Source organism: Entelurus aequoreus, linkage group LG01 (assembly GCF_033978785.1).
Source record: "Entelurus aequoreus isolate RoL-2023_Sb linkage group LG01, RoL_Eaeq_v1.1, whole genome shotgun sequence".
NCBI classification, from domain to species: Eukaryota; Metazoa; Chordata; class Actinopteri; order Syngnathiformes; family Syngnathidae; genus Entelurus; species Entelurus aequoreus.
Genome location: NC_084731.1, coordinates 89,052,124 through 89,072,123, shown reverse-complemented (window position 1 = coordinate 89,072,123; position 20,000 = coordinate 89,052,124). Strand labels below are relative to the sequence as shown.

The 20,000-nt window shown below is 39.1% G+C and overlaps 1 protein-coding gene across 3 annotated transcripts in view; it reads left to right on the top strand.

Annotated features, from left to right (window-relative positions):
* The window catches only part of LOC133658645 (fibroblast growth factor 14-like), a 163,707-nt gene that overhangs the window by 118,744 nt on the left and 24,963 nt on the right, over nucleotides 1-20,000 (top strand). The gene's annotated exons all lie outside the window — the stretch shown is intronic.

The window sequence follows — 20,000 nt, the reverse complement described above, 5'->3', positions numbered from 1 at the left end:
ACGGATTAGAGACAAGTCAAAAGAAAAGTCAATGAATTTATGCGATCACTCCTCCCGTGAGCTGATGAACAATGGCTAGCAAACCCAGTTGCTGGCGTCGGCCATCAGCAGGTAGAACCAGGGCTCGCTGAGGGATGAAAAGAGCGAGGCGAAAGTGTCAGTTGTCATGTTGTTGACAGTGCTTCGTGAGTCCTTGAAGAAAATGGCAGCATTTGTTTTTGATGCAGTTAAGTACAATTTAAAAAGTCATCATTTAAAAATTAAATTGCACGTTAGCGTGAATTGAGATTTGGGAAATCTCCTGGAGAAATTGGTAAAGATATGAGATTTCTCTACATCACAATAACTCGCAATAAACTCAATTTTATACAATTTTATAGAAGTTTATGGATGAAACACTGTGGGAGGGCGTGGCCTGCGGACCTGCAGCGAAGCGGGGTGTGTCAGGATCGGCTTCGAGATTAGTGACAGTTGCGTAGATGACACAGCTGTGAGTGTTTGTCTGATCACCTGTCGCTCTGTTAAAGTCAGCAGTCGGGAAGGAGAGGAGGTGGTTGATGGTGGAGAACGAGCGAGAGCGAGAGAGACTTTAACATGGCTGAAAAGCACAAGGACCACTTTTTGAAAAATAAATCATTGTTCACAAAGATGAACACGGCTGTCATGTCCGTCATTGGTGGTCCAGAGAACCCGGAGGAGCAAGACCTCCACAAACACATTGTAAGGTTTCCACGTGAGCAACCCTGAAATATTGTGAACATTTCGATAAAAACAATTCTGGGCTCCTTCACGTAGCTTATAGTTCAGGCATTTGTATTAAGATAACTGACATAATTTTTTTCCTGGATGTTATAGAAAGAATGAAAATGTGTAAGCTGCTGCCTGCTCTTCTTTACTTATATAACAAGAAATATCCTATTTTTGTATATAATAAATAAATGTACTAACAAATGGGATATTTACTAGGTTTCAAAATATTTACAATAATGCCGTGACATATGACGATATCAAACGGAAACTTGGTGAGTGTAGTTTTGTTCTGGCGCTTTTGCGTTGGCTGGTTTGAAAGTAAACTATTTTTCCGCTACGTGGACAGAGATTCTCTCTCGGATTGCCGGCCCAGCTGGTCACCGTGCTCCCAACTCGCTGACAGCAACACGTTAATTTATACTAACATTTTTTTAATACACCGCTCAAGAACAAGTAAGTTCAAAGCGTCCATCTTTTATGCTACGCGCCCCTTGTTGACTAGACCACAAAACGGGGACTGTAACACTAGCAAACACACAAACAAACACTGGTGAAAACATCACCTCTTTAGCAGAGGTAATAAAGCGCGCCGTGTTCGTCTCCAGCGTGCCAAGCCACAACAGACTGGCAAAAGGGCCAGGCGCACCGCGCGGAAGTATAATATATTTGAAGCCAGCGAGTCTAAACGTCAATTAGTGAGGTATTTACATTATTAAAAGTTAAATTGTGAGTTAACAGTTTGTATAAACTGCATTTTCCAAACTGATATAAAAACATGTCCACTGTAGAGGCAGTGATGGGCAAGCTACTTAGAAAACGTAGTAAGCTAATATACAAGTTACTCTCGATTAAATGTAGCTAAGCTACAGGGGAAGCTATCCCCGGAGAATTGTAGCTAGCTACAGTACAAGCTACACGGCAAAAGTAGCTTGCTACATCAAAGCTACATTTAACGGCATTTCTATCTATAGGCCCACATGTATAATATCAATGTTAATGTAATTGAGAGTGTACAAATGGACCCAATAAGGGTCCATTACTATTAACTATCTGTCATTTAGCTGGGGACACCTTACCATTTGAGACTTTATTAGTAGATTGCACAGTACAGTACATATTCCGTACAATTGACCACTAAATGGTAACACTCGATTAAGTTTTTCAACTTGTTTAAGTCGGGGTCCATGTCAATCAATTCATGGTATAAATATATACTATCAGCATAATACAGTCATCACACAAGTTAATCATCAGAGTATATACATTGAATTATTTACATTATTTACAATCCGGGGGGTGGGATGTGGAGGGGGTTGGGGCACGGGGGTTAGGTTTGGTTGATATCAGCACTTTAGTCATCAACAATAATATAATCTGAGAAATGGACATTGAAACAGTGTAGGTCTGACTTGGTAGGATATGTACAGCGAGCAGTGAACATAGTGAGCTCAGAAAGCATAAGAAGAAGTATATACATTTGATTAATTACAATCCGGGGAGGTGGGATGTGGTGGGGGGAAGGTGTTAGTCTAGGGTTGTAGTTGCCTGGAGGTGTTCTTTTAGTGCGGTTTTGAAGGAGGATAGAGATGCACTTTGTTTTACACCTGTTGGGAGTGCATTCCATATGGATGTGGCATAGAAGGAGAATGAGTTAAAACCTTTGTTAGATCGAAATCTGGGTTTAACATGGTTTGACATCAGGGTTTTACCAGGGGTCCCCACACCCCATTGTATGTATTTATTTAGTTTATTTAGTTTTCATTTTCTCTACCTAAGGTAAAAAAACAGCATCTATCTATATATCTTGAGAAAAAAAACAACCAATTACTTGTGTGTTGTTTGGGAACCTTTGGGAATGGTTATGTGCGGTTAAACTTTTCATGAACTCAACTCACCTCAATGTGTTTTCCTAAATTTGTGTTGGACGTCTTAGATGAAGAGAGCAGTTCTGATTTGGGTTTAAAAAGTAAACAACTACAAACTAAGGTTTTGGACATTGTTTTTTTTTAAAAATGCATACATTTGTCTTAATATGGCTAAGCACGCGCATTATTGTGGGTTTCCTGCACGTCGTTTTCATCACTAAAGAAAAATTCTGATCTGCGGGAGAGAATCTCTGACATTTTCAAGTATGTTTTTTTTTTCTTTTTGAGTCGTCAGCTTGAAGCGTGCCTCTGTCGCCGACTCCCTCGTCGTCATGTGACATGAGTGCGTGACTGTTATGATTTTACTAGTTTCGATGACCCGCCTTATCTTGCCTCTGATTGGCCAGTCCGTAATGTTTCACCCTAACCTTAGCCAATTGTGACTCATCATACGAACACCAACCAATCATCATGGATTTTCTCCGCATGTATGGATGTTCTCATTCATTCAGGTCATTGTATTTTCTCCATATTTGTTTTTTTGCCTGGATTTACAGTCCATTTTCTCTCTGTGTAGCTTGTAGCTTTGATGTAAGCTACCTCGCTGCGTCTAAAAGTAGCTAAACTACAGGAAAAGCTTCTCGTTAAAAAAGTAGCTAAGCTACCGCCAAGCTACTGTAAAGTGTAGTTAAACTACATAGCTTAGCTACATGGAGCTTGTTACTGCCCATCACTGTGTAGAAAGTAAAAGTCCAAGGACGCTAAACTGTACATTGTTTCACACTTTTTCTACTCGATGTTTGTATTGTGACTTTAAAGGCATTCAATTATAAGATGTTTTTTTTAAATATTTGCTTGTAACAGTGATTTTTCCTGCACTATTATTTGCACCAAAATCAGTGTTTAGCCTAAACATTCCTGCCATTTAATTTACTCACTATACCAAAACAATATCGTACCGTGGCCCTAATACCGTGGCGACATACCGTAGACTATCAGCACTGCATTAGAAGGAGCGAAAAGGGCGGCTGAGCCACGGTGAAAGCAGCTGAGCAGACTGAAGAAGAATTCTCACAAAAAAAAAATGCCCTGTCAGATATCAAAACATTTGGGTAGAATTAATGACAATGACAGTAATTTTTCTTCTTAAATGATTTTTTTTTTTTAATTGGGCTTAAGCAAAAAGGGAACTTTTCTCATGTAACTTCACTAATTATAATTTTTTTAAAATACTAAATACTGGTATCATATGTGTCATGATCCGTGGTCCGGATCATGTTTTTGTTATGTTCTGTTAGTTTTAGACTCTATTAGTTCCTGTTTTTGTGCACCCTTGTTTGTTTTAGTTACCATGGCGACTTATGATTTTCACCTGTCTCTGGTGTTCGGGACGCGCACCTGTTTCCAATCTAGAGACATTATTTAAGCCTGCCTTTGCCAGTCAGTCGTCCTGGTGTTATCGTTTGTCTCATGCCTGGACTACGTAAGTCGTGTTTATTTCATGCCACAGTTTCATAAGTTCTCTATGTCCATAGTCTATGCTAAGTATTTACTTTAACTCCCAGTGCGATCAGCGTGTTGTGTTTTTGCCTTGTTTTCCGTTTTTGTACCTTTTTTAGTTTTGAGAATTAAATCATGTTTTTACCTGCACGCCTTGTCCGGATTAGTCCGTTTGCATCCTGGGAGAACAAACCTCGCAGTAAGCTGCAAAAACCCCGCCGTGACAATATGTGTATATATTGTATCTGCTGATGATACGATAAAAATTAAAAAAAAGGACCAATATACATAAGAATGGAAAATATCGGCGCCAAACTCTTGTATTTATTGAAGTTTATTGACTTGTGGACCAAAAAAGGACTAACTGCATCGATCCTGGCCATAAGCTCATGTTATTTCTAAACAAACTCTTTGCAGGCAGCCTAAATAAGGAAATGCTTTCAAGAAAACTTAAAAAATGCCATATATTTTATACTATCAAAGTCGACTAAATATACTGTAACTACTGTAAATTCTGGACTATAGGCCGCAACTTTTTTCCTACACTTTGTACCCTGCTGCCTTTAAAATGGTGCAGCTAATTTATGAATTTTTCTTCACTAACAGCCATAACGCAAATAGTTTTCAATAACACACAAGCAAAGACACTGAACATGTGTGTTGTCGTTTGTGCTATGGCGCCATCTTTTGGACAGGTTCGCTCACCGTAGGTGCTGCAGGGTGAGCGTCTACAGTATTTCCTTCTGCTTAATGCTTTGAACCGGAAGAACAAGTGCCGTTTTGTCTTCTAGTCGTCCATAGCTACTTGTATGGATTGTTCAATCATCACTCCAAGCAACATTTGTAAGTTTTGCAGTATAACTAAAACTTTTCATACTTACTAAACCGTTCCATGTGTGATGTCTGTAGGAGTGTTTTCATGCATTAGTACTGCTATCTTAATGTAATCAAGCCAGCATTGTTAGCATTAGCTAATATGCTATCGTGTTTATGAGTTTTAGTAGTATTACCTGTATAATGACATTCTTTTTCTGATTATTTCAATTTCACAAATTTCTCTATTAATTCACCAAGACGTGACCGTGGAGTTATTGAGTCTGTTTAGCTGATTGGAAAGCTAGCTGACTTATGTTTTGTTTGATCACCCGTTTTACTGCCGTGTTACAGGCACCATTTGGAAACAATTTAGGTATGTAAATAATCATTTACAAAAAAATTTCTTTGTAAATAACTTATTTCACAACAAATGTATTTGCGGCTAATATATAGAAAATGTTTTTTTCTTCTACAGTTTAGTGGGTGCGGCTTATAAACCGGTGCGCTCTATAGTCCAGAAAACACAGTAGTTGACTCAAATGTTGTGAAATATAGTCGATGAACTCTAAATCAATTTCGCTGGACATCAAGTTGTCCAGTAGTTGTTTTTAGCTTGATGCCTAATGATCTCCCACTCTCATTTGGCGCACCCAAGTTCACATTAGGGTAACGGGCTGGACCAGGTAATATTAAGTTTTGTGTAAATTGGTTTCGTCATTTTTGCATAATAGTGTATAGAATGGTGGAAAGGCAGGAAAGAAAATGGTAGGAAAATGACAAGATGGTAATGAGGATCACAAGGAAAGCTCTGTGTCGCTCTACTGGTTTTCCAACAAATGCATGAGAGTTTATTTTAAATAATAGAAGTAGAGCCCCCCTTCACTTACACACATGTACTTTGATTAGAAATCTCCTCTAAAGTGGTGTGTGTGAGATCACAATTCAACACTTCACAGTGTGCATTTGCAATCAGCTATGCATCAACGTCCAGCCTCTGATTCATAATGATGTCAGCGCTGGACATTTAATTGGCTGCAACAAGTTGCCGCCTTGTCACTGTGCTGCCAAAGAGACGCTCATTAAACTGCACATTTTTTGCCACTTGCCAAGATTTAAAATGTTGTTTCTAGAAATGTCCCTAGTTTTAAAGGGGAACTGCACTTTTTTTAAATGTTGCCTATCGTTCACAATCATTATACAAGCGCTTTTTGTGTCGTTCTCACCAGTTCCAGGTCCGAAACGTCTGTCAAACTTGTCTGATTATATCCTCAGCCATCTATTTTTCAGGTGAGATGCATGATTTATGATCTCGAATAAACTTACAGGAAGCAGGGAAGCGGGAAAGCAGCAGACCACTCGATGATGTAAACAAAGGGACACCCGGAAGTGATCACGGTGCCGCTCTAAATAGCGTTAGCGTTCATAATAACATTATCACTAATGCTTGGTTAATATTCAAGTCACAAAATGTAAATGGAGTATTGTTGGTGCTTTTTGAATGGTTATGTATCGGATTTTATGGGCAGAATAGTATAGCTCCGTTTGGCTCCGCTGTAAGCAGACTTTTATTTAGGTGTATTTAATATTTAAAATGCTTTTTTTTTTTTTAATCCATCCATCATGTCTTTCATAATGATTGTGAACGATATAGGCAACATTCCAAAAAAATGTGCAGTTAGCATGAACTATCAAATAAGATATTTTGGTTTTCCCCACATAGAAAATCTTGTTTAAAAATTCTGCAACATCCGGAAGATGCTTAATTTAAAAATTGCCAATTGAATAATGATTGTTTTCAGAATAAAATACTTGTTTTTATCTTAAAAGTATTGCTAATTTCTAGATATAAAAATCTTAATTCAGGATGTCTTAAGTAAAATTAACTAGCTGCATGGACAGATAATTTCACTTGTTTTTAGATTTGTTTTCGTAAAATCTTTTTATCTTATATTTTGTCTGCTTTTTTTTTGCAATCAAGGAAACTCTTTGCAGTACTTTACAAAGAAGTATGGCTTGACTCAGTTTTGTGAGCACAGGTTTGCCACTTCCATTGCAAAAATAAAATGAACAAATGCCATTTTACATACACTCTTAGTCACCCTTCTCTTTGGAACATAATACAAGTGTGGCGATAGACTACGTGTAATATGATGTCAAACTGGTACAAATGTGATTTACCAATTTCACTGTCAGAGCCTAATTTATATTGTCTCGTCAAGGTAATATAATAATAATACCTGGGATTTATATAGCGCTTTTCTAAGTACCTAAAGTGGCTTTACATGTTAAAAACCCATCATTCATTCACACCTGGTGGTGGTAAACTACTTTCGTAGACACAGCTGCCCTGGGGTAGACTGACGGTATAATATATATATATAATCTATATCTTTAATAGTATCTATTTAAATAATGGATTACTTAAATGATGGAGTCTGTTGCTTCTCAATTAAATGCTTTAGTCTCTTCCTGCAGTGTGTTCATGAAGTGCTGCTTTGTGCGGTCAGACTTTACTATGAATCCCAGATTTCAAACGTGTGTGTGTGTGTGTGTGTGTGTGTGTGTGTGTGTGTGTGTGTGTGTGTGTGTGTGTGTGTGTGTGTGTGTGTGTGTGTGTGTGTGTGTGTGTGTGTGTGTGTGTGTGTGTGTGTGTGTGTGTGTGTGTGTGTGTGTGTGTGTGTGTGTGTGTGTGTGTGTGTGTGTGTGTGTGTGTGTGTGTGTGTGTGTGTGTGTGTGTGTGTGTGTGTAAGGGTGTGACCAACAGATGGCTCAATGTGCAATGAGCTGCTGCCTGATAATGACTGCCCATGCCGGGCAAAGTACGGCTGAGTTTGGTGTGTGCACAAGGTGAAGTAGAGTTTAAAAAAAAAAAAAAAAGTCTTATCCGTGCACGGGAGGCATTTCACATGTACGGGCACATCATGTTTTCCCCCGAATCTGGATGTTTGTCCAAAATGAGAAAAGGAAGTGTGTTCCGTCATGCCGGCTTAAGTGAGTCAGACCGAGGCCAGACAACATCATATCAGTGTCTGACTTCCATCCATCTTTTTCACCCTAGAGCAGATTCCGCTTCTTTTTTTAAATCACCTCTTTTTCCTGCTTCACTTATAATAAAGGGATCTTATTTGTGCTCCTGCGCGCGGAAAATAGTGGGGGAAAAAAAAACATTTGATAACTTATTTAACTAATGATTAGGGCTGCAACTAACAACTAATTTGATAATCGATTAATCTGTCAATTATCACTTCGATTAATAATCGGATAAAAGATACAAACTACATTTCTATCCTTTCCAGTATTTTATTTTTAAAAAAAACAGCATACTGGCACCATGTTCTTTCAACTTGCCAAATAAAACAAGGCAAATGTTACAAGAATGTTTTTTTTTTATAAAGTGCACCATTGCACAATAGCAATAATTTTGCTTGGGGGAATTTCAAACCTGGCTACTACCTATTCCAACCATTCTGCAATGTTGGATGCTGAATGTCTTTCCTCTAGTGGCATGGTCGTAAGGCAGATTGACTTCATGTTCCATTCGTCTCCAGTGTAATAGCATGTATTGCCAAGGTAGGCTTCCGTGGCTACATCAGTAGTGAGAGCAATTTTGCTCTGGGTGGCTTTTATGTCAGTCTACACTGCTTGGAATGTCTGCTCGTACTTCCTCTCCATCACTTTGGTAAAATGGGTCCTCTAGGGATGAGTGTAACCAGGGTTGAGGACGTGAATCATTTGTCTGAAACCTTCATCCTCCACCATTGATAGTGGCCTCATGTCAGTTAGCAACATATTCAATGCAGACGCTTGCTGTGGTGTGCACACCTTCCTTTGTACAAAGTCGCTAATGCTGGGTTGTTTCTTTCTGAAATTAGAGAAACCATAGAATGAACGTACATAGTAGCATCATTTACATGTAACTCAATACATACCTAGTTGGTTTAATTAATAATTTCTGACGTAAAAGGCAAATACGCCATCACATTAAAAAAAAACTGGATCAGATATTGTACACGTTTCTGTTGTGAATAATAAAGGATTCATTTTAGGCTGCCTCTGAATAATAGCATGAAATATTCCAGGGGGGTGCTGGAGCCTATCTCAGCTGCATTCGGGCGGAAGGCGGGGTACACCCTGGACAAGTCGCCACCTCATCACAGGGCCAACACAGATAGACAGACAACATTCACACTCACATTCACACACTAGGGCCAATTTAGTGTTGCCAATCAACCTATCCCCAGGTGCATGTCTTTGGAGGTCGGAGGAAGCCGGAGTACCCGGAGGGAACCCACACAGTCACGGGTAGAACATGCAAACTCCACACAGAAAGACCCCGAGCCCGGGATTGAACCCAGGACTACTCAGGACCTTCGTATCGTGAGGCACATGCACTAACCCCTGTGCCACCGTGCTGCCCCATTCAAATCTAAATATATTTATATAGCTTTATTGGGCCCGGCTACATTGATCCATTATGAAAACAACCTGAGGTATTTCTGTCCGTTACGTTTATTTCCAAATTGGTAACCGTGCGTTTTCTCTCTCAAAACGGAGTCAAATCTGCCAGAGACACATTATCAGCCCCGCGTTGCAACAAAGGGATCACGTTAACGTTACTCAGAAAAAAGAGCTGCCGTGCTGAACTCATGAACGCCTGTTGCGACTCAAAACAACACAGAAAATGAAGTCGTCGCACTCTCCAAAAAGTTCCGAACACTCTGAAAGTTAATACACAACAGTTACTGCTGTGCTTCCTTCAAAAAATCTCCTCGTTAACAAAAGATTAAAAACACACAAAGACGGTCACAACGAATCAATGTACCCGGACTATGGACTTAAAAAGTTATGTACTGTGAGCTCTTCCCTTCATCCATGGCTCCCACATGTCTCCTCTTCAGGTGCTCCCGAAGCAATGTTGTACTTCCTGGCCAGGCGAGGTCCATGCTGCACATTTTGCAGGAAACTGTCTTCTTTGAAGTCAAGTAAAGTGTTCCGACACTTTTGACGACTTAGGTCGTACACTTTTCTCCATTGAAGCAATAACCTCCAGATGTTTCTCCGCTGTCCATGCTGCACATTTTGCAGGAAACTGTCTTCTTTGAAGTCAAGTAAAGTGTTCAGAAACTTTTGACGACTTAGGTTGTACACTTTTCTCCATTGAAGCAATAACCTCCAGATGTTTCTCCGCTGTCCATGCTGCACATTTTGCAGGAAACTGTCTTCTTTGAAGTAAGGTGTTGCGACACTTTTGACGACTTAGGTCGTATACTTTTCTCCATTGAAGCAATAACCTTCAGATGTTTCTCCGCTGAACTATCGGTACTGCTTTCCTCCGCCATTTTTCGAATGTTTCCAGGCAAAGGAGACGGCGTCGTCACGTGAGCTGCACTGACACATCATTGGCTGGCTTACTGCCACCTCATGAGACGTAGCCGCAGCCCATGCGCATAGCATAGATCCAACGAATCGATGACTAAATTAATCGCCAACTATTTTTATAATCGATTTTAATCAATTTAATCGATTAGTTGTTGCAGCCCTAGTAATAGACCAATCTGTTAGCGGTTCCAAGAGTAAACTCAAATCAAGGGAGATCATCATTCAGTCACTATGCAACACATAGCTGGAATAAACTTCCTGAAGATGTCAGACTCTCCCCAACTCTCACTACTTTTAAAACTAGACTGAAGACTTTTATGTTCACCTTAGCTTTCAGCTAAATCTTTTAATCTTTTAACTTTTAACGTCTGCACTGTTTTTATTTTTATTGTCTGCATTTTAATTTTGCTTTTATTTTCTTTCATTTCACTTTGTTGTCTGTGAAGCACTTTGAGTCTGCCTTGTGTATGAAAAGCGCTATACAAATAAAGTTGCCTTGCCTTGCCTAGTAATGATCCCAATGTGTGACATCAGCGAAGATCTCCATATATTATAGGGATTCACTCAAAGTGCTTTATGCATGTCCGCCATTAAAGTCCAACGCTGTAGTCAATAAGTTCTTTCTTTATCTATCCTCTTATTGTGGGGCAGACTGGCTCGTACGTGCACATTCATCCGCCGCTGTTGCCATTTTTAATACAAATAAGCATATAGTTCGAACTAACATCTGTCAGTACACTCAATATGGTAGCGCTATAAACTACAACATGGCTGAAGATGCAGTCGAACTGGAGGCACGTAAATAAGACCGCCCACAAAACGACGCATCCTGGAGAGACGGTCAGAAAGCGGCTTAAAGACGGTCTGTAAAACATAATCTATGCAACATTTTGACCAAAGAACCACCACTGCATGTTATGTAGACCACAAGGAGAGACAACAAACATAATCATTTATTATACAATGTCTGCTGTCATTAGGATGCCGACTTATAAATCCTGTTATAGTCCCGTTTAGATGAAGAATGACTCATCGTTTTCGCGAAGAAAATGAGGGTGGACCAAAGCGTCTTCTCTTGTTGTTCTCGCCATTACAAAATTGGCTGTCAAAGCGTACCAACTTGTCGGAATACGCCCTCGTCCTTATACTATCCAGGTGAGTTGCATGATTTATGAACTACAATAAACTTCCCAAAGTGAGGAAGCAGCTTACCACTCAGTGATGTCAATATAGGCACACAAGCTTGTGTTTACGGCGCCGATATAAATAGTTTGAATGCGTCCGCGCTTATAATAACAATATCACTAGTACTTGGTTAATATTCAAGTCAGGAAATTTGAATGGATTACTGTTGGCAGTTTTTGGATGGTAATTTATTGGGTTTTATGGGCGGAATAGAGGACTATGCATTGGCTCCGCTGTAAACAGACTTTTTTTTTTTTTTTTACAGTTATTTATGAGTAAAAATGCATTAAAAACGAATAGATTATGTCTTACATAATGATTGTGAACGGAAGGCAAAATTCCCAAAAAAGTGCAGTTACCCTTTTTGTTAAAACATCCATCAATAATCTGGTGTAAGACCCGAGTCTTCTTCCATTCTAAATCACCTGCTCATCGGGGAAGTGGATCGTCACCACAATTTTTTTAGTAACGGTCACTGATCAAAGACAAAACAGGCTATTTAAAATATATTTACACATAACACACAAACAAAACCAGGGCATTTAAAAACATGACATGAGGTAACAATCCAATCCGGTCATACTGTCAGTGTGTGAATGTTTTGCGTCATCACCACAGCATCTGTCCTTCCATTTACTATTCAGCCCTTTCTAATTGCATTTTTTCCCTTCTTCTTCCACATTTCTTTGCTATACTGAATGTTTTTTGTTTTTTTAAACCCCCGTCAGGACATCTTCAGGTGTGTGTCTGTGTGCGCGTGTCATCCTGGCACAAATCAAAGTACGTGGGCGGGCGTTTTCTTTCAGAGAGCTGTCGGTCCAGCACTTAGACGGCAAATGCTGGCACTCGTTAAAGTAACCAACGTGTGTTCTCACCATCAAGGAGGCCGTTGACCTTCAAGTTTTGTTGCCTTTCTTACCTCCGCCAACAAATTGCAGCCAGATTGTTTTTTAGAAGTGTTTCACAAAAATGACTTAGCTGTTTCCAACAGCGGTTTACACTCCTTTTGTCTCGCCTCCACTCCTTTTTTTCCCCACTTCACCACTGGCTTCCTTTTCTGTGGAACAATTTGTTTACCCAAAATCCCCCTGGGTAATTAGTGCTGTGATAATGACTGGAAACAAACACACCCACAAACTGAGACGTACACACACAAACACACACACATACAGTACATGTGCCAACACGTGGGGCTGAACTTCAAATAGCTGAGAGAGAGTCTCGGCATTTTTAAACAAGAGGGTCTGAATGATACATTACTCCATTTCTGGCTCTGCAAAGCTCCTATTTTTGTTGCTGATCAAGCATATCAAGTAATCAGCAAACTGAAATGTCACACAGTAGAGAACAGACCAAACAATCCTAATATCCTGAAATTCCAGTAAATGTTCATGTTGTCGTTCCTATTGTATTCTCAAACGCTGTTTTCCTTCTTTCCACATGTCAGTCCCCTTTTAAACCATCTACTTTTTGGTAGCTTTAAATCTATATACAGAACAGAGTTTGTATAGCAGTGGGGGCGTGGTTATGAGCGTGGTGACCATGACACCATTTAGTAATTTGCTATGATGATATAATTTTCTTTAAAAAGGCTCAAAAAATGTATATATACATTTAAAAACAAATGTTATTATTAATTAGCATTGACATATATATATATATATACATATATATATATATATATATATATATATATATATATATATATATATATATATATATATATATATATATATATATATATATATATATATATATGTTTTCCTAATCATTTTGCCATACTTTCAATTGTTGCTGCTTTTTGTACAATGTACTTTGTTGAGATTTTTTCAAGTGTTTGCAGACGTTTAATGACCTTTTTCTTAAAAACAACTAGCAACAAATCTATCAGGTTCTGATGATGTTATTATGAAGTGTGTGTGTGTGTGTGTGTGTGTGCGCGAAGAGACGTATGCGTTCTTCTTCGCTGTGAAAAAGGTCTGCTTTGGCATCTTTTTCCAGAAAAGTCTGGTCTCGTCACAATTAAAACTTGCTGTTGTATTAAGGCATTTTTGTCGATGCTTCCATACTTGTGAGCATCATTAATGTACTCCTCGCAAATAGTCATTTTTTTTAAAACTCCACAGCGATTCTCTCCTCCTATCTACGCTGGTCCGTTGTCTTTTTGGGACTCATTTTGAGTTAGCAAAATGGACAACATTTACCAAAGGCACACACACTGAAGCGCTGAGAAGTGACTAGTAGTGTACTGCGCAGCAAGTGACGTGGAGGGCTCCGCCTTTCCAAAAATGTTGCACCCTGATTTTTCCCTGCACAAAATGAATGAATAAAGCGTTTGTATGCAGAGACGTTACACACGCAGGCACATTTGACTCTATCTAAAAGTGCGTAAATCTAAATTTCCCAAATAGAGGGGTTCGCAAATTGAGGTTCCACTGTATACGAAAATTCAAAAATGTAAACACAGAAAATGATTGTTATATGTTAGAAGACTCTTTCTTTAAATTTAGTAACTTGTAGTAGGGCTGTCACAGCTCATGGTGATCCCCACAAATAAAGAGATCTTTTTTTGTGGATTTTTCAACCTCAAAAAGGCTAAAACACTTAGATAAACAAACATGGCAGAGATTGGATGGTTTAGTGAGGTCACCGAGAAGACAACTTGATTATCTAGAGCAGTGGTGCCCAAACTTTTTGCCTCCTAGGGCCAAAGTCTTAATGATCTAGGTGCTGCGGAAATAACACAACAATTGTATGCGTACCGCCATCAAAAGCAAGACGTTTAGCCCCTTAATAGGTAGTGTAGATCGTCATGTTCGATATATGGCACCTAATTAGCCTCGCGGTCAGTATGAATATGTATTACATTTGGAAAGCCACCCAAACAACTTGGCGGGCCAAATTTGGGCACTCTGATCTAGAGGAAATAATCGTAACAAGTGAACCATATAGTTGTAGGTGAACCAGCGTAGGGATTACCATTAGTCATTACCGTTGCTAAAGGGGAACCATATGGAGATCAAACGGGGGTTCAATGTCCGATGATACATTTGCAAGGGTAATAGGTTCCTCCAAACGGAATCGACAAATAGTCGACTTACTTCAAGAATATATTTAACAATTTCATTGAATTTCTAATCAACCATTATTGTCTCTAAGAAAGAAAGGTATGCATGCTGCGTTTCAGTAGAGCTTCATGTCAGCCGTTTAGCCACTGCAGAGACGTTTTACGTCATCAGCATGATTCTGGCCACGGGCAGTCGATCCGCCAGTCTGTCTTTGCCCTATCAGGCCGCACAGTCACATCTCTCGGGGAGAACTGGTGACCTTTCTGTCATTCAACGCTTGCTCGGGTTGATGGTGCCACAAACGTCAGCTCGCTGCTTTCTGTTCAGTTTGTTTCTGAATGCCGCTCATCCTTGCCACAAACAGTAATCTCCATGTTTATTTTATGTGAGCTCATGTTGTGATCATTGAATGTTTGGTTTGTTTTTGTCCATATGCAAAATAATCTTCTGCTGTGGAACCCGCTTATGTCGACAACCCGTCGATGTAGAACAATTCATTAAGTCTTAAAGGAGTCATGTTCTAATTTTTTTGGTGGTTCTTTGGTCAACATGTTGCACAGATTATGTTTTACAGACCATCTTCAAGCTGCTTTCTGACTGTCTCTTCAGAATCTGCCGTTTTGTGGGCAATGTTACTTACGTGGCTCCACTTCCACTGCGCCTTCTCCCCGCCAGCCATGTTGTTGTTTATAGCACTTCCAAATCAAATCTACTGACAGATAGAAATTGGAACTATACGCTACTTTGTATTTATTTATATACAGTCATGGTCAAAAGTTTACATACACTTGTGAAGGACATAATGTCATGGCTGTCTTGAGTTTCCAATAACTTCTAAAACTCTTATTTTTTTGTGATGGAGTGATTGGAGCACATACTTGTTGGTCACAAAAAACATTCATGAAGTTTGGTTCTTTTATGAATTTATTATGGGTCTACTGAAAATGTGGCCAAATCTGATGGGTCAAAAGTATACATACAGCAATGTTAATATTTGGTTACATGTCCCTTGGCAAGTTTCACTGCAATAAGGCGCTTTTGGTAGCCATCCACAAGCTTCTGGCAAGCTTCTGGTTGAATTTTTGACCACTCCTCTTGACAAAATTGGTGCAGTTCAGCTAAATGTGTTGGTTTTCTGACATGGACTTGTTTCTTCAGCATTGTCCACACGTTTAAGTCAGTCCATGGTTCTCGCCCATGAAAGGGTGGAGTGCCATCTCCAAGTTGGAGAGGAGATCTTGCCCCAAGTGGAGGAGTTCAAGTATCTAGGAGTTTTGTTCAAGAGTGGATCGTGAGATCGACAGGCGGATCGGTGCGGCGTCTTCAGTATTGTGAACGCTGTATCGATCCGTTGTGGTGAACAAGGAGCTGAGCCGGAAGGCAAAGCTCTCAATTTACCGGTCGATCTGCATTCCCATCCTCACCTCTGGTCATGAGCTTTGGGGTTATGACCGAAAGGACATACATCATAATTCTTCACTAAAATAGACGGTCACGAAAAAAAATAGTTGATGAATGAGGAAAAAACAGCAGAAAAGAGGATGTTTTAGAACTCGCGTCAATGTCCCACTGCTACTTTGACTGCTCGCCCACACATTCCTCAGAGCAGATGTCAAAGTCCCACGCACATCGAAAGCCAAACTTATTGCCCTCTTCCTTCTTAAACTCATACGTCTTTGATTCACAAATTGTGAAAAAAGAGAGCGTGGCCAACTCTGTTTCAGGCAATCTCCTCAATTATTGTTCAAAAGGCACTCATGGGACGACAGGGCGCCTTGATTGCTACTAACTATGAGCGAATGCTATGTGTTTGCAGCGCTTCCACGTTAGTTTTTCGACGTGTAAAAATGCCCTATTGTGCAGCATTAGGGTGCTCCACCCACAAGAATTGTGGAAAGCTTTTACATCAATTCCCCACAACCCGGAAAGAAGACAAGTATGGGAAGTGAAGGTTCGCTGTCAAACAATGGAGAGCCCCCAACTACAATGTCTTGTGCCAGGTAAAAACACGACACAGAGAACACACAGAAGCTAATACAAATTATAACAGACAAAATTAATACATTTAACCCAGGGGTCACCAACGCGGTGCCCGCGGGCACCAGGTAGCCCGTAAGGACCAGATGAGTAGCCCGCTGGCCTGTTCTAAAAATAGCTCAAATAGCAGCACTTACCAGTGAGCTGCCTCTATTTTTTAAATTTTATTTATTTACTAGCAAGCTGGTCTCGCTTTGCCCGACATTTTTAATTCTAAGAGAGACAAAACTCAAATAGAATTTGAAAATCCAAGAAAATATTTTAAAGACTTGGTCTTCACTTGTTTAAATAAATTCATTAATTTTTTTACTTTGCTTCTTATAACTTTCAGAAAGACAATTTTAGAGAAAAAATACAACCTTAAAAATGATTTTAGGATTTTTAAACACATATACCTTTTTACCTTTTAAATTCCTTCCTCTTCTTTCCTGACAATTTAAATCAATGTTCAAGTAATTTTTTTTTTTTATTGTAAAGAATAATAAATACATTTTAATTTAATTCTTCATTTTAGCTTCTGTTTTTTCGACGAAGAATATTTGTGAAATATTTCTTTAAACTTATTATGATTAAAATTCAAAAAAAATATTCTGGCAAATCTAGAAAATCTGTAGAATCAAATTTAAATCTTATTTCAAAGTCTTTTGAATTTCTTTTAAAAATGTTGTTCTGGAAAATCTAGAAGAAATAATGATTTGTCTTTGTTAGAAATATAGCTTGGTCCAATTTGTTATATAGTCTAACAAAGTGTAGATTGGATTTTAACCTATTCAAAATATGTCATCAAAATTCTAAAAGTAATCTTAATCAGGAAAAATTACTAATGATGTTCCATAAATTCTTTTTTTAATTTTTTCAAAAAGATTCGAATTAGCTAGTTTTTCTCTTCTTTTTTTCGGTTGAATTTTGAATTTTAAAGAGTCGAAATTGAAGATAAACTATGTTTCAAAATTTAATTGTCATTTTTTTTCGTGTTTTCTCCTCTTTTAAACCGTTCAATTAAGTGTAAATATTAATTATTAATAATAACATAGAGTTAAAGGTAAATTGAGCAAATTGGCTATTTCTGGCAATTTATTTAAGTGTGTATCAAACTGGTAGCCCTTCGCATTAATCAGTACCCAAGAAGTAGCTCTTGGTTTCAAAAAGGTTGGTGACCCCTGATTTAACCCATAGCTTGACAAAAACAGACTATCTTTGAATCTCGGTAAAACTTAAATAATGTTGTTCGGTAGCAGCAGAAGAAAAAGTCAAACACAAATACAAATAGACGGAGAATGAGTAAAATAAACCACATTTTGGGTGTGATAAGAGATAAGCAAATTAACTGGAAATCTCATAAAAAATATACAACATAACGTGGCAAGATGTCAATAATGAATAAATCAAAATATGTTCTAGACCAAAAATCACTCCATATTCTCTACTTCTCGCCAGTGGTTACCATATCTAAGTTATTGTGCAGAAATATGGGGAAACAAGTATAACAAATACATTAGAGGCAGACACCACAGTTGACATAATTCACACAAAAGTCATACATTCTCCGTGATTGTTGTTCAAAACTAATGAAGATGTTGGCAAAATGAGGGTAATAAGTTGTTTTTTGTGTATTTTTTTATGTTTATTGCGCCATCGGGTGCGTGTTAGAGTACTTGCTGGTCCCGAAATACTGCAGTAATGCAGCAGCAGAGTGCGTCAAATACGGTCACAAAATTATACTTTCAAGAAATAAAAGCATGTTTTATTGTAAGTATATGAGCTGGAGTATGTTTAGAACAATATTTAGACATATTATTTTGGTTTATTTTGTCAGAAAAACTAATGTCAAAACGACAGCAATTGCATGCGTCCGGGCACAGCCGCACATGTCCTTGGTAGCAGTCATGGCGCCTGTTGTTTAGTTGGCCATACTCTCTTTATACACCTCTCTGGTGGTGCTGGTATGGCTCCATCTAGTGGTACGTCAAAATAATCACTATCAAATATTCAAACACAGTCTTACTGTTCAAATTGTGTGTAATGCTACAGTGGCCAAAACGATTAGATATAATTGTTAAATAAAACCTCTGCCTTGTTTTTCATAAATATTTAGGCCTACTACGCTACTGTATTTTAATGTTGGTCATTATGGTGGTACTTGGAGAGCCAAGTCTATAAGAGGTGTTACTTGGTGAAAAAACGTATGAGAACCACTTTCGTGCACCAAATAATTTGGTTAAGAAAAAGTTGAACAAAATCCTTAAAACTGCCACAAATGTGCCAGGACTGTTGGATGTGGGTGTGAGCGGAGTGCAGTGACTTGCGGGTCCTTTTCGGCCCATGTTTGGTTGAATGAACTACAGGGACGGGATATTTGATGTTTTTGCACATCTGGCTCCCCACTAGATGTGGAGCCATGTTTACTTCCGTAAAAAATGCATCAAGTGTGACGTCATTTGCGCATTGCGAACACTTTCCGTTCACATCAAACATGCATAGAAGTCTCAATTTTTGGGGGTAATGTGAACGACTACATGAAAAGATCTGAGTCAACCAAAATTTTTAATTGGTCATCAGGAACCAGCCAGCCCGTCCGAGTGGTGTCAGCATGAACGGGTTTCACCGTATGCCGTTTTGCGCCAAACCTTGGCTGTCAAAGTACCCATTAAATTTTGGATTTAAACTTTTGATAACATGATGTAGTCATTTTGAAGGAGTTGAGTATGAGGAGGGAAGGGAATCAAAAACTGGTTCTTTTTTGAGAACCGGTTCTCAGTGATTCCTGAGAATGGTTTGGATTCCCTTATCTAAATTAGGATCGTTCTGCCTTAGCAGAGGTCTGCACTCTACTCAGTGCCTAAGCGCTAACCCTGCCTAACCTTTCTAGTCTGCTCTGCTTTAGCGGCTGCTTTGTCCATGGTGTGTAAGGATGCTGTCTGCATCAACCTGATGCAGCAAGGTGGTGGTCCGCATATTGGTGGCCCTTTTTATATTTGATCATTTGGGGAGGAGATGGGATCCATGCACAGAACGCATGCGAGTCGAAAGATAACAGAGCAGGGCTGTGTGCACCATGACGTACAAAGGAGAGTGACGGGAATAATGAAAGCTAGAGAATTCAAGATAAGAGAGCGAGAGAACCTCCTGCTGATTTTCCAATCAAGAGGCTGTTGTTGTCCTCTTGCCTTTGTGATTTATTCTCCCTTTTCTTCTTCGTGTCCCAGTTTTGCTCTGCCGTGTTCTTTCATCCATTCATTCTTTCGCACTTCTGCTATTTTGAAATGACGACAGGACCACACAGGCGAGCGGCGCTAAAATGACTCACCTTCTTCGGGGGGCTCGGGCGTCAAGCAGCTTTTTATTTTAAAAGCAGCTTTGAATGATGCATGACCTCCCAGACCAATGCCAACGCGCACCT